This window comes from Miscanthus floridulus, chromosome 17 (assembly GCF_019320115.1).
Source record: "Miscanthus floridulus cultivar M001 chromosome 17, ASM1932011v1, whole genome shotgun sequence".
Lineage (NCBI taxonomy): Eukaryota > Viridiplantae > Streptophyta > Magnoliopsida > Poales > Poaceae > Miscanthus > Miscanthus floridulus.
The window spans coordinates 58,845,221-58,859,531 of record NC_089596.1 but is presented as its reverse complement, the minus strand read 5'-3'; the positions used below and the strand labels follow the sequence as shown (position 1 = coordinate 58,859,531).

General features: G+C 41.1%; 1 non-coding gene across 1 annotated transcript; it reads right to left on the bottom strand.

Moving 5' to 3' along the window:
- Positions 1–6,188: 6,188 nt before the first annotated feature.
- Positions 6,189–6,295, bottom strand: LOC136519135 (small nucleolar RNA R71). The gene has a single exon (XR_010774698.1). It is a non-coding gene; the product is annotated as a small nucleolar RNA R71 (small nucleolar RNA).
- Positions 6,296–14,311: the final 8,016 nt, after the last annotated feature.

Sequence of the window (14,311 nt, the reverse complement as noted above, 5' to 3'; positions counted from 1 at the left end):
GGGTTATTATTGATCGTCTCACCAAGTCAGCACACTTTATACCCGTGAACACATGGTATATAGTTGGAAAATATGCTGAGATATATGTTTCCTAGATCATGAGACTGCATGGAGTACCCAGGACTATAATCTCAGATCGAGGACCACAGTTCATAGCTCGTTTCTGGGAGCACTTACACCAGGCCTTGGGAACCAAGCTAATCAGAAGTTCGGCATACCATCCACAAACTTTAGGACAGACAGAGCGAGTGAACCAAATCCTAGAAGATTTACTTAGAGCTTGTGTTATATCTTCAAAGGTTCATGGGAGAAATGGTTACCTTTAGCTGAATTCTCCTATAACAACAGTTATCAAGCGAGTATCAAGATGGCTCCATTTCAAGCCTTGTATGGCAGAAAATGTAGAACTCCATTGAATTGGATTGAGCCTGGTGAAAGGAGATACTTTGGTATTGACTTTGTCAATGAAGCCGAAGAGCAACTACGTATCATCCAACAACATATGAAGGCAGCTTAATCAAGACAAAAGAGTTATGCCGATAGAAGAAGACCACTGACTTTTGAAGTGGGTGACTATGTATACTTGAGAGTATCACCCATGAAAGGTGTGAAAAGATTTGGGATGAAAAAGAAGCTTTCACCAAGATATGTAGGGCCATATAAAATTTTGGAATGAAAAGGAAATGTTGCGTATAAGTTACAGCTTCCACCAGAAATGAGTGCAATATTTGATGTGTTCCATGTTTCTCAGTTGAAGAAATGTCTTCGAGTACCTGAAGAAGCTATTGCACCCACCAACGTGCAGCTTTAATCGGATTTGACCTATGAAGAAAAGCCAATTCGAGTATTAGAGGAGATGGAGAGAGTGACACGGAGTAAGATTATTAAGTTCTATAAGGTGGTGTGGAACAATCATAGTGAACAAGATGCTACGTGGGAAAGAGAAGATTATCTACGAGAAGTTTATCCCACCTTTTTCCAAGAATGGTAGGTCTTGCAAATCTCGGGACGAGATTTTTATAAGGGGGAGGGGCTGTAACACCTCGGGTATTAGCCTTGCATAACTTGACTTGCATAGCATGAGCATGATCATAAAGTATTCATATATAAGCTCTGACACTTGAAACATTTGATTGAAACATATGCAACATTCTTATTATTTCATGTTTCCATGTGTATATGCATATGATCATGAGTGTAAACATGTAGATGATTGTGTGACCTTGCAAATATCTTAAACATGTTTAGAATATCATCATGAACAACTTTGGTATTTATAGCTAGGGCTAATTAGGTCATTATGTCATAGTTCAAGTATGTACCATCTTTTGAATGTAGCCTGTTTGACCAAGTTTGAACTATGTGCTAGAGACTATGCATGTATGTGATCACTAAAACAAAGTTGTAGTATTTGTCATGGGGAACAACTTTTATCTTTGGGTCATGAACTAATAATGTGCATAGCTTATTCTTTTGGAGCTCACAAAAATCATCAAGTCAACAATTTTCAACACTTAGCCAATTCTGCTAAGTCTTGTACCCTAACCGTGCTGACAGCCGATCTTTGGGATGGCCTAACTCAAGATTGGTTGAGAGTTTGGGCGTGAGTTCTAAACAAGAAATGAAGAGGGTACATCGGTCTACAAGTTCCATTTAGATGGTTTACACAATAGAGCTACAGTTTAGCAGTTAAATCATTGTCAAAACACGCTGTTATGCATCACTTTGCAAGTCTGAACTAACTGAATCGGCCGATCGTTCAGTCGTCAGTGGCCGACCGGCTCAAAGCTGAGCCACCGCGTGGCGCAGGAATTGGCCACGCGTCGCCGGCGTTCTGCCCCGTGCGGTAGAGACGAGCCAGAGCCGGCCATTATCACCCCCAGCGCCCTCCCGATCCATCCCATGCCCCATTTTTCATTTCCTCGGCTCCTCCTTCATCCTTGCGCGCAGCTGCCGAGCTTCCGCAGCACCGAGAGCTTCCGCCGTCACCATATCCAACGCCAGCTCGCCCTCGTTGCTTCTCCACCACTGCAACGCCTCCACCAGAGCCCCCACGACTCACCGCCTCCACCCGTGCTCGCTGACCGCGCTTGGTAAGCCACAGCAACGCGCACGAGCTCGTCGGAGCTCCGCCGCCAAGTTCGTCACCGTGGCTGGAAGGCCACCGTCCACCTCTTGCTGCAAATGCTTGTGCGCTAGGTTCGCCTGAGTCCGTAGAAGCTCATCAGCGCTCGAGCTTGCTTCGCGTGGCCTCCACCGGCGTAGCGCCGTCGTCCCGCGCCACCGCTCCACCATGGTCGCCGCCGTAGTCGCTAGCTCTGACGAGAGGTCCCACCGAGTAGCTCAATCGATGCGCTAGGTCACGTAGGTCATGCAGTGATGATGTCACCGCCGGCAACCCCACCGTCGGCGAGCTCCGCCGTTCCCGCGTCGATTCCGCGCCATTGCTCTATTCCGTTTCATTGACATGTGGGGTCCCCTGACTAGTGGGTCCCGCTTGTCAGCGACTCCAACTTAAAAGCTAGTTCATTTAAATCCAGATCTGGTGCTGTTTTGTGATTTTTATATCTCCAGTTTGATAGTTTCAAAAATTTTGAAACAAATTTTGTAGTGTTCCTTAGGAAGTGAACTATTTAAGAAAAATATGATCTTGACACTTACAGTAGAAATTTTGGAAGATTTAAATGGAGATTTGAAATGTGTTTTTGAATGCATGCAAACTTGTTTATTTTATATCTAGAGTTCCTGTGCTCCAAAAATTATGAAATTTTTGTGGTAATCTATTCTTGTCATATATGAGCTCTAGTAAAATTTGAGGATCAGTGCATGCATAGATTTGTAGTTATAGATTTTTCTTTTATAATTAGGAGATCCTTGTGTGAATTTTTATAAATTATTTAGGAATCCAATATTCATGAAATTTGTTGGAGGTTATCCTAGCAGTATATGGATGCTAAGAAAAATAGGAAATCTATTGCTTGACACTTTTCAATAGGGTTTTCTATTTATGCTATTTCAAGCCTTGCTGCCTTATCATTTTTGTATAGGATGTTCTACTTGGCAAAATGGCATGAAACTTTTACAGTAGTCTATTGGTAGCACTAGTAAGCCACTGTAATTTTCTGAGAATTTATGATGCATATTTGGTATATGTTTATTATTTAACCTATGTATCTAAATAAAATAATAAAGGCATAATAAGAAATAGTTTGGGCTTCACCATTATATTGTCTTGAATGTATTTGGTATGCTTAAACTGTTGGTAGGCTTTATGATTGTCAAACTTTGAGTGATTACATGAAGTAGAAGTATGGTTGCTTTAAAATGCAAAGTTAAAAGGATTCCAGACAGATTCTGTAGTTTGATAAGTTGCATGATAGGGATGATGTTTGCTGTAAAAATGCTTAATAACAAAGTTGTAGATAATTTGATAAGCTTTCCAGAAAGTCCAGGATCACTGCATTTGGATTAGTAGAACTCTAGTTATGAGTGAAACAAGTAGCTGTTGTTTTGTGATATAGTCGATGCATTGTGGAAGTAGTTAATTAAATAATCGAGAAGAGATATGCACCTACTCAATAAACATGATGCACTTGTTAACATATATGCATTCGTAATACTTATGCCATATTCATGCATCTAGGATCGGAGGAAGAAATAACGTTGCTAGACTTCGAAGAAGCAGAGGAAGGGGACCAGCCGGAGAATCCTCAAGCCGCAGCTCCTGAAGGCGTGGAGCAGAATCTTGAAGAGCTTCCGGAGTGTCCTGACCAACGCCCTACTTCCTTTCTGCGAGGCAAGCCCTGAAGCATTCTAAGTCTCCTAGTATTTTACAAATGTTTACTTAAGTACTTATGATTGATGCATTAGGTTATAAGAGTTGAATGGAACCACTTGGTGCATGTACATTCCTTGTCTAGATATTACACCTTTAACCGGTATAGGTCCAAGATCGAATATATGCTTAGCCATGCTTAGACCGGTAGAAGTCAGGTGATGTCCTGTCACCTGTGAGATATAGGTGGATACCGGAGCATGGTTGGCTATATTTGCTATCGTGGAACAGAACCATGGGGTAAAAGAAAATCGAGACCGGGCGGGATGTCGATAGAGAAGCAACTAGACATGGAGGTCTTGGGTGTGGATCTATCCCCATCTGTGTCGATTAAGGACCATACCGTTGTTGGCGCTTCTGACAAGATTGAACGCATGCCTCTCACTTAGCTGGCCGGATAACTCATTCTGACCGCGAAGCCGAGTAATTCAACTCAGGCCGGGACCCGTTTTGTTGTGCGCTCCTTCTGGGGAACGATCAGACTGAGCCCAAGGGCAGGCTAGGCCTGAACATCCTAGCATCTAGTGTTCCAGATTGTGCAGCACAGTACGGACCCGTGAAATGTAGACTTGAGTTGTACCAAAGGTGACCTAAGGCTGCCTTCGCGCGGTATGCCTGGGTTTGTGTTAGGAATAAATTCCCAGCTGGTTGAAATCAATTCAAATCGCCGTCTCTCCCAGATAGTGAGAAACTTGGCTAGTCCCAACATTGTAGTAACTGTGTTATGGAACATGATGGTTCGGATGAATATGGAATTACAATACCTGCTATGGTTACTATTATATGCTTTTAAATTGATATACCACATGTTTGGCACAGGATAGTTGCTAATCTAGAAATGGATAGTTATAATTAGCTTGATAAAGGAATCGTAATGGTACAATAAGTCATTTGCTTTTATGCAAAATGTTGTCGAGTTATCTCCACTTATACAGCCTTGCATAATCCTTAGAGTCATTTTATTTCTGGTTTATGACGGGTAAGTCTAGCTGAGTACCTTCTCGTACTCAGGGTTTTATTTCCCATTGTTGTAGATGGCACTATGTATCATGGTTATTGCAAGAGTTGCTTCTATCCCGTCATGGATGAGGAGTAAGCCTTGGGCAGGCTTCTTTATTAATCCCTATCTTTGCTTTTGTGGACCGTGATCCTACTTGGCACTATATCAAACTATATTGGAAATTTTATTTTCGAACTTAATTGCTTCCGCTTTATCTATCAAACTCGGTTTGTAATAACTTTTATTCGTACTCTGATGATGAAATGTATCTATGAACTTTATGTAATATGTGGCATGTAAGTTGAATCATGTACGATCTTGGTTGTTGTAAATCGTTTATCGAGACCCGTCGTGGTACTCGACGGACTACCGGGTTTATATGGGTTCAAGTATGACAGTGCGACCGCTTGCGGGCTGCCATTGTACTTGTACTCTTATAAATTGGTCGGTTCTGCGACATATCATACATTTATCACTTGACTTACCCCTGCTATAGCATGAGAGTTAGTGGTCTTGTCATAAGTATGCATATTTGACAACATCTCTAGCCACCCCATCGCTCCTCCATGTGGAAATATAAATAACAATACCTGGTATACTCCCAGGTGAAATGCTACAATGGTATATTATCTGTGCGCTTGCGGATACTAAATATATATAGGTTTTCAAGTGTTCTCAATAATTACCAACAATGCATTTCTGGCATCATTGCTAGGGATGACAACTTAGTAAAGAGTGATGCTCAAAAATGTCAACAAGCATTTCTGGCGCCGTTGCCGGGGAGGGGCACATGGCTAAGAGAATTGATCAAATAAATACTTATAGATAGGATCATAACTTTATACCTCTGCTTTAGTAGGCTTACCCTTGATTGTCTTTATTTATATATTATGCAGGGTATTGTAGGATTGGTTCTGATTCATCAACAAATTCCATCAATCACAATCAAACCAATAAAGAGGAGGCTTAACACCAGTTTATAAAGCTATGGCTGAAAAGACTTTGTGTGAATTCTCTGCTCCAAGCAATGAGAACATTCGCACTGGTCCAACACTTAAAACCAACAACCTTGAGTTTGAGCTCAAGCCAAGCCTCATCAACATGGTGCAAGCTTCCCCATTCAGCGGAAAGGCACATGAAGATGCTAGTGCTAATCTTTAGATTTTTTTGGAGATTAGCAGCACAATCACTATCAAGGACATTGCTCAAGACATCATACTACTCCACCTATTTCCATTCTTGCTTGTGGGAAGGGCGAAGCAGTGGCTCTACACCAACAAAGATAACATTAATACATGGGCAAAGTGTTCGAAGGCCTTTCTAGCAAAGTTCTTCCCTATAGGCAAAACCAGTGCCTTAAGAGGAAAGATTTCTAACTTCTAACATTAGAAAGGAGAAACCATTCTAGAGGCATGGAAACATTTCCAAGAATACATTTCAGATTGTCTGCATCATGGGATGGAAGATTGGTTGCTCATGCAAAGCTTTTATGATGGATTAACTCAGAAAGCTCATGAACAACTTGATGCTACTGCTAGAGGGTCATTTATGTCACTCACCCTTGGAAAAGCTGAAACTCTTATGGAGAAGATAGCCTCTAATCAAGGCTGGTCTCAATGCAATATTCAAACATGCAATAAGAGCGAAGAAGTACTAGAAGAGGTGTGTGCACTGTCAACCAAGATGGATGCATTATTGAATTGGCTTGAACAACGAGCCAATTACAAGAAGGATTATCAGGCCATACAAGATGCTTTTAATTCTCAAAATGTATGTGGAGAATATTTGGGGGTTGATTTCCCTAAATCTCAAGAGGATGTAAACACCATTGTCAATAATTCTGCTCCACAACAACAGAAATAAGGATGGGGTCAACAACAACGGTCAACTTACTATGGTAAGTACCTAGGTAATTATCCTTCTAATCCTAATCAATCATCCTTGAGAGATCTGATCTTAGAACAAGTCAGGATTAATGAGAATATTCCTAAAAAGCTTCCTTTTAATGACAAGGTCCTAGAAAACATAAACACTAAAATGGATAGTTTTTCTTTTGCTATAAAAGACCAACTTAGCTATAATAAAAAGATAGAATCTCAATTAGGTCAGTTGGCCGCTGATATGCCTCTTGCCACTAACCATGAAAAGGTCAATGCCACAACCACAAGAAGTGGCAAGCCTACTCGTGATCCGTCATATCCAAGAAGAACAAGTAAGACATCGGTAGCAGTACAAGAGGAGAAGAAGGATGATGAAGTTGAAGAAGTTGAGCCACAAGCACAAGAGATAATGCAAGATTTTCATGACACCACTTTCCTATCGTTTCCACACAGAAATCGAAAAACCAAAATGGATGAGCAGTTTGATAAGTTCATAGAGGTAATTCAAAAGTTATATATCAATACCCCTCTGCTAGATGCCATACATGTACCCACCTATGCGAAGTACCTCAGAGACATTCTCAACAACAAAAGACCACTGCCCACCACTGAGGTAATCAAGTTAATGGAGGAGTGTAGTACCACCATCCTAAACACATTACCTGTCAAGAAGAAGGATCCAGGATGTCCCACTATCGATTGTTCGGACGAAAACCAGAACTTTGAGAATGCGCTCTGCGATCTTGGAGTAAGCGTAAGTGTCATGCCTAAGAAGGTTTTCGACAAGCTCAACTATTCAACACTCAGGCCAACATCAATGTGTCTGCAACTAGCCGACCAACGGTCTGCTACCCTACAGGAATCACCGAGAATATTTTGGTAAAAATAAGAAATTTCTTTGTTCCAGTGGATTTTGTGCTGCTTGATATGCAGGAAGACATGAAGACACCCCCTCATTCCTAGAAGACCCTTCCTGAGCACTAAAAATGCATGCATTGGTGTCAGAGCCAGAGAAATTAAATTCCATATCAATGGCATGGAAGAGCGATTCGCTTTCAAGCCAAGACCAGAACAATGCTCCAATTTGGAGTGGCATGAGAAGCAAGCACAACCATCAGGGTCTCCATCTCTGAGACCGAATGATGCACCTAAAGAATAAAGGACTTCTCCAATCAAGTCCAGTTCGATGGACTTAAAATCCCAAACCCTCGTCGGAAGGTAAAATCGGTAGTTGTCCATATTTACTTTTTCACATTGCATTAATCATTTTATCCTAGCATATTTACTTTTTAACACCTGAATTATAAAATAAATATTCTCATCATGGCATTATAAAATTCAAGCCCCATGTAAATAATTTTTATGTAGCATAAAAAACCATAAGAAATATTTAACGTGGAGGCATAAAAATTTAAAAATACCATTCATTCATCTTCTTATATTTTATAGTATCAAAAAATATTCTTGCATTGCATATATATATGTGTGTATACGGTAAAAATACATACAACCGGGACCCACAGGAAACATGGAGGGCCCACTCAAGCACCACCCATCACCTCCATTTCCACCTCCATATCCACTCAGGCCATGTCTCCACCGAATTCGCATCGACGGCCATCCATTTCACTTAATCATGAAGCAAGGAAATATCTAGAGGAAGAGGAGGCCAGTTGGCCACCATGTGGGGCCAGCTGGCCCCACCACTTGGCCGGCCGGCCTGCTTCTATGCTGCCTATAAATGGCACCCCTCCTGCTTGCTCTCAGCCTCAAACACACTCACAATCTAGCATCCAAGTTCAAAATTTTAAATTCCCAATTTCGTAGTTTGGAAATCCACTTAATAGAAGTGTTGTTAGAGTTAGGAAAGTTGAGAAAGAGTAGAGTGGAAGTGTTGTTAAAATTAAGAGGGAAAATAAAAAAGATTAGGGTGAAAGTTCTGCCAAAATCTTGATTAGAAAATCCATTAGGCAATCAAGGATGATTAACCCTTGGACGAGTAACCCTCGAATGACTAACTTCTAGATGGCTAACCGCAGACATTTTATTTTCCTAATCTGTTCCATGAGTTGTGTTGCCTATTTGTTTTGCAAGAAGATGAGTAAGTATTTAGGGAAGCTCAAGCGTGTGTCTTTGTTCCGTTCGACTAGAAGCACTTCTTCCAGAGGATGCGCCGACATGTAGATCAATGTTCCATCTCCCACTATTGGAGTGTCATCTGGGTAATCGTCTGCTGAGAAGGACATTCTCCTAGAAGAGAAGCATCTCAAGCTTCGGAACAAGACGGAGAAAGGGGCCTACAAGCAGCTGAAGACCCAGAGGTTCATTCACACTTCTGTTTATGACCAAGCCCTTCTACAAGCAACATGTATGAATGTAAAATTTGAAATCATATTTAAAACTATTGGGTGGGAAAATCTTTGGCATATTGATAGCTAGGGTCTAAGCTATAGCACCCAATTTTAAGAACAAAACCAGATACACCCCATATGTGAGCCTAGGAAGTTAAATCTCACATATAACCACAAATAAGGGTAATATCAAAAGACAATGCTCAATATATAACGTACTTAGTATAAAGAATATAACTTAAACAGCAAATAGCGGCAAGACAACTCCAATCTTCGGGTGAAGACTCCAATTCCATAGGGACAACTGACTGGTTGATCACAGGCCTAATTCCTCCAAACTCTAGCAATCCAGTACCCATCCAAGGTTTTTATCCAAATAATTGAAAAATAAAGCAAGCATAAGTATATGTCGTACTCAATAAATATAACATGAGGTTCATGAAGCTCAAAAGACTAACACTGGTTAACTGCAATTAGATTTTAATTGTCACAATTTTAACATAGGAGTAGCAACAAGTTTATCACAATCCCATATAAACACATGATCAGGTAAACATGAATAATGAATAGCATAAACAATTAACCATTAATGAGCAACTTTATCATAAGTATCATCAGTGTTCATCATCTATTCTATAAGGGTTCCAAGGCCGCTCGTGACCGTGAGCATGGCTAATATACTAGTTTTACACTGTACAGAGGTTGTACACTTTCACTATGAGTCGTGATTTATCCTTTCGCCTAAGGTAATCAGCCTCTTGACCCACTACCAAGGAATGTCGGTAGGGTTCACTATGAAGCCTTTCAAAGGTTCATCTAACAAGTTAGGGCTATTAGATTCACTCAGTAAACAAATGTAGAGCCCCTTCCTGATGGCACAATGATGCGCAGCCTATACACAAGGGGACAGAGGCCACACTATACCAGATTCAGCAAGCCATTCTTACGCCAATAAAGGTAACCACTAACAAGCTAGAAAAGGTCCTCATTCTAAGCTAAAGCCAGAGCCATGTAGCCCTCATAGTTGTACTATAAGTCCTGGATGATCACTTACAGATAAGTCCTTAGGGAGAGGAATCTAGAGCACCATAAAAATAGCCCAATGCTCTAGCCCCCTTGTTCCATGTTGCTAAAAAGCATCTTTTAGTGTTTATTGCATAATCCATTAGTCAAGTTACAAGATCATGCTTTAGTTTGAGCACTAGCATCATACTACCCAATGCAATACCCCATAGGTAACCAGGAATCTAGGATATTAAATAGCTAGGAAACTTACAACGGTTGCCAAGGTAGACACATGCATATGATTAAATTATTATAGTGAATAGGACAACAAGGAAGATCCCATGCTACACTTGCCTTAAAACTCAGATCTTTCATCTAGTCCAAACCTTCAATGAATTGCTTCTAAATTCACCAAGTATAGCTCACCGACTAGACAATATCATAAAGCATGACACAAGCATCCATGCAATCATACACAAAACAAACAATAGATCTAAATTAGAAGAGTACACCAAACTTATTAAATAGCAAGTAAAAAGATTTTAAAGATGTTCTACACATTATTACGATCACACAGACACAAAAAGCACTCTAATCGGAGCTATAACGAAGAAGTTATGAATTAAACAAGATTTCCTATAATAAAATAATAGATTAAATCTAACCTCAAATTTCAAAAGTTAAAAACATGTTTAATAATAGGATGAACATGTAGATTACTCAACTTGAATGGGTCAAATCGGAGTTAAAACAGAGAAGTTATAGCCTAAAGAAAACTAGTGGCAAAACTATAAATAGATGAAAACATATTTTGAATCTACTAGAAAGAAACTACGCTTCCAAAATAAGAAAATGGACTGTGGGTTCTATTTAGATAAAACTGAGGGGCTCTTTAACAAAATTGCGTACGAAGGGGTATCTTCTAATCGGGGTCATTGGATCAAAGATGGACAACTATCGAGGGTTGGGATGATTTCTCTGGCCGTCACAGTGACTCCAGCGCGGTGGTGGCCATGGATGGCGATGAAGAGCTCACTAGCTCAACTCGAATTCAGCCTTGGAGGCCACGGTTTGGCTCGAGAAAGGTACGGGAAGGAAGAGGAGGCCAAGGTGAACTCGATGAAGGGGTTTACGGTAGCTGCGATGGCACCAGGGTGGCATGGGGCTCGACAAGGCGGGTCGAACTCACCGCTGAAGCTCTGGTGACATGAAGCGAGAGACAGACTATGAGAAGGAGGGCACGGCCAGTACCTATGGGTTAATTACCTTTGTGCAATGCTCGGGGAGTGGTCCCGAATGATGATGGAGCGGTGGAATGAAGAGGCGAACGGTGTCGGTGACTAACTAGGGTTTGTGGCGGCTTGCTCTCGGGCCATGGCTAGGCATTCAGGGTCTAGGATGGGGCAGTGTGGCACCTGTGGCTTGCTTTATAGGGGCCGAGGCTTGGGAGGCATGCTAATCAGGTGGAGTAATTAGAGGCAGTGTGGACTCCTAGTGGCAACAGAGTCTAGATTGAGTAGAGTCCATCTCTGGAACGAAGGCAAGATAGGAGACAACGCTGATAGATGGGTCCTGGGCGTCAGCGCCTCATTGCGTAGGACTGAGCTATCAGTCGGACAAAGAGAGGGAGCAGAGCGGGTTAGTGCGCTCGCTGGGCTAGCCCAAGAGTGGAGGTGTGGGGGAGGGGAAAAGGCTGGCGGCCACGGGGAAAGAGAGGGAAATGCCACGTAGGCCAGGATGGAGGGAGTGGCACTCTAGGCCCAAGCCAAGAGAGAGAGAGGGAAGCAGGAGCGGGAGTGGGAGCGGGCCAACCATCTAGGCCGAGGCCAAAAGAGGAGAGGGAGAGAGGTGAAGGAGATGGGCTACGGCCTTGGGCCAGCAGGCCGAATCCACGGAGAAGGAGGAAGAGGGATTTTTTCAAAAAGAACAAACCTCATTTTTTTCAAATGATTTTGAATCAATTTAAATACAGTTCAAAAATCACTCAATATAATAAATAAAATGCAATGGTATGTATGCTCAAACAAGTTGCTACCTTATGATAAATTTTAATTTAATGAAAAATTATTATTCCCCTATGTTTTCATGAGCACAAAAATACAAAATTATTTCATCTTAGCTCTATTTCAAGAGAAGCAAATTTTAGGGTGTTATAATTCTACCCCCCTTAAAATGAATCTCATCCCAGAGATTTGTGGAGATAGTGACAATAGAGATGCAGACTCTCCGCCTTTGGATTCTTCTTTACTTCCTCATGTAGTTTCATCTTCTTGATAAGGATCCCACTTTACTTTGCATACTTGCTAACCTTACTCCAGGTAACTTGCCAAACCGATCCCATGATCCTGATAGATACTCCAAACAATACTCAGGTAACTCCAGATACTCCAAACAATACTCAGGTAACTCCATTCACTAGGCCACCTTTCCTTTTTAGTCTATACTTATTAGACCTCTTTCTTCATATGTTCACCATCAAATTGAGTCTTTTCACTTTCTTGGTCCAAAGTAGGCTCTACCACCAACTTTAAAACTTTAATGACTATATATGCTCAGGTTAAGCTGCTAAACTCCCAAACACAATTCTTAATCCATGGTGTCATCCGAATCTTCTTAGCAAAACTCTTCTTTGCTAAGGGCATCGGCAACGACTTTTGCTTCTCTAAGTGATAGCACTTTTCCAAGTGAGAGCTAGAGAGCATAACTGAACATCCAATTGATAATAGCTTGAAGTGTTAACCAATATGGGAAAAATACCTGAGCTCCTTGATCCAACAAGTAACACATCTTTAGCAAGGATACCAGTGCTTGATAGTGACTTCTCATCCAGAGACATAACCTATACTTCCAAGTGAAGCACCAGAACGTATGAAGCCTTCGTCTTGCAACTTCTTTAGCTTGGCTACCCCTTTAAGAAAGATTGACTAGGGGACACCAAGGCATATCTTGAATCTCCTTCTGAATTAAGTTGACTGTCTTCAAGAAGTTCTGACATCCCAAAGAAATTCATGTTCAAGGGTACGAATAAACAACTTGATTTTCCTCGCGGATAGGAAAACAACAGCACAGTAAAACAGCCATAACTCAAGATCTATTAATCCCATGAAGTAGAAATTTATACCGTTGGAAAGCTTATCAAATCCTCCACAACTTCCTTATAGAACACTTTTCCAAATTTTGTAGGTCATGAAGTTGAAAATAGTGCACAACAGAAACTGTTCCAGGCCTCAGACAGCACAGGTGCATCATCTTGTGATTTTCATAACTCCATAACCGAAATAGATATCAGGGTGTTTCTTGTGGTCACAGAAAGATATTGAAGTCTACTATTGTCCAGAATTTTCTCATGATTTCTTATCATCCAAAATCAGAGATATAAACCAAAGAGTGTAGGCTGCTCCGAAAGGCAGGATAGAGAAAACAGGAGATAACCAAAACCCGACTATTTATTTCATTAATCCTTACACCTTAGGCCTATGACTAAATGAAATTGTGGGAACACCCAGCAAGATCATTGTAATCATTACAAAGATTCAAAACAAGTAGAAGCATAATGACAATTCAATAAAGCAATAAAGGTGCACAACTCAATCATTGACTTGACTTGCGATACTATCGTTTTTATTATATGAAGGACATAAACTCCTATTTCTTAACCAAGGTGTGGCTATGAGGGCATCTAGGGTAGCATCTCTTGCATGACCGTGAGGGCAACACATCCTCCACTTCATTGATCTTGGATAGTCCGTCATGACTCCTTTATTCATCATCCTCATCAAATGCTTCTTTCGGGTTGGGCATCACTAACACTTACTGGTGGCAACCCTGTAGTGATCTGACTCTGGCCACTTCTATGGTGTAATTGTTGATTCTTCTATGGGAAAAATTTAACATAATGTCCTTCCTGTTGGCAATGATAACACTTTCTCTTAGCTGGATCTTTAGTGATGTCATACTCCACCGAATTGTTGCTTGGTGTGTTGTCATCTTTCTGACTCTGAAGGTTCATCTTTGTTTGACTGGACTGCTTTCTAGCTCACTTGATCTTTTGGGGTTCAAACTCCTTATAGGTGATTGTCCACCCATTTATGCATACCTCATGTGCAGCAGTCTTAGCTTGAGAAGCCTCTAACTCTTTAAAGTTTGAATTTATCTACCCAGGGATTAGAGCTGGATGTGACAATGTAGCAGAACTCAAATGTTGGTCACTTCCCAATACTGGCTCCAGTGAGTTTGCCTT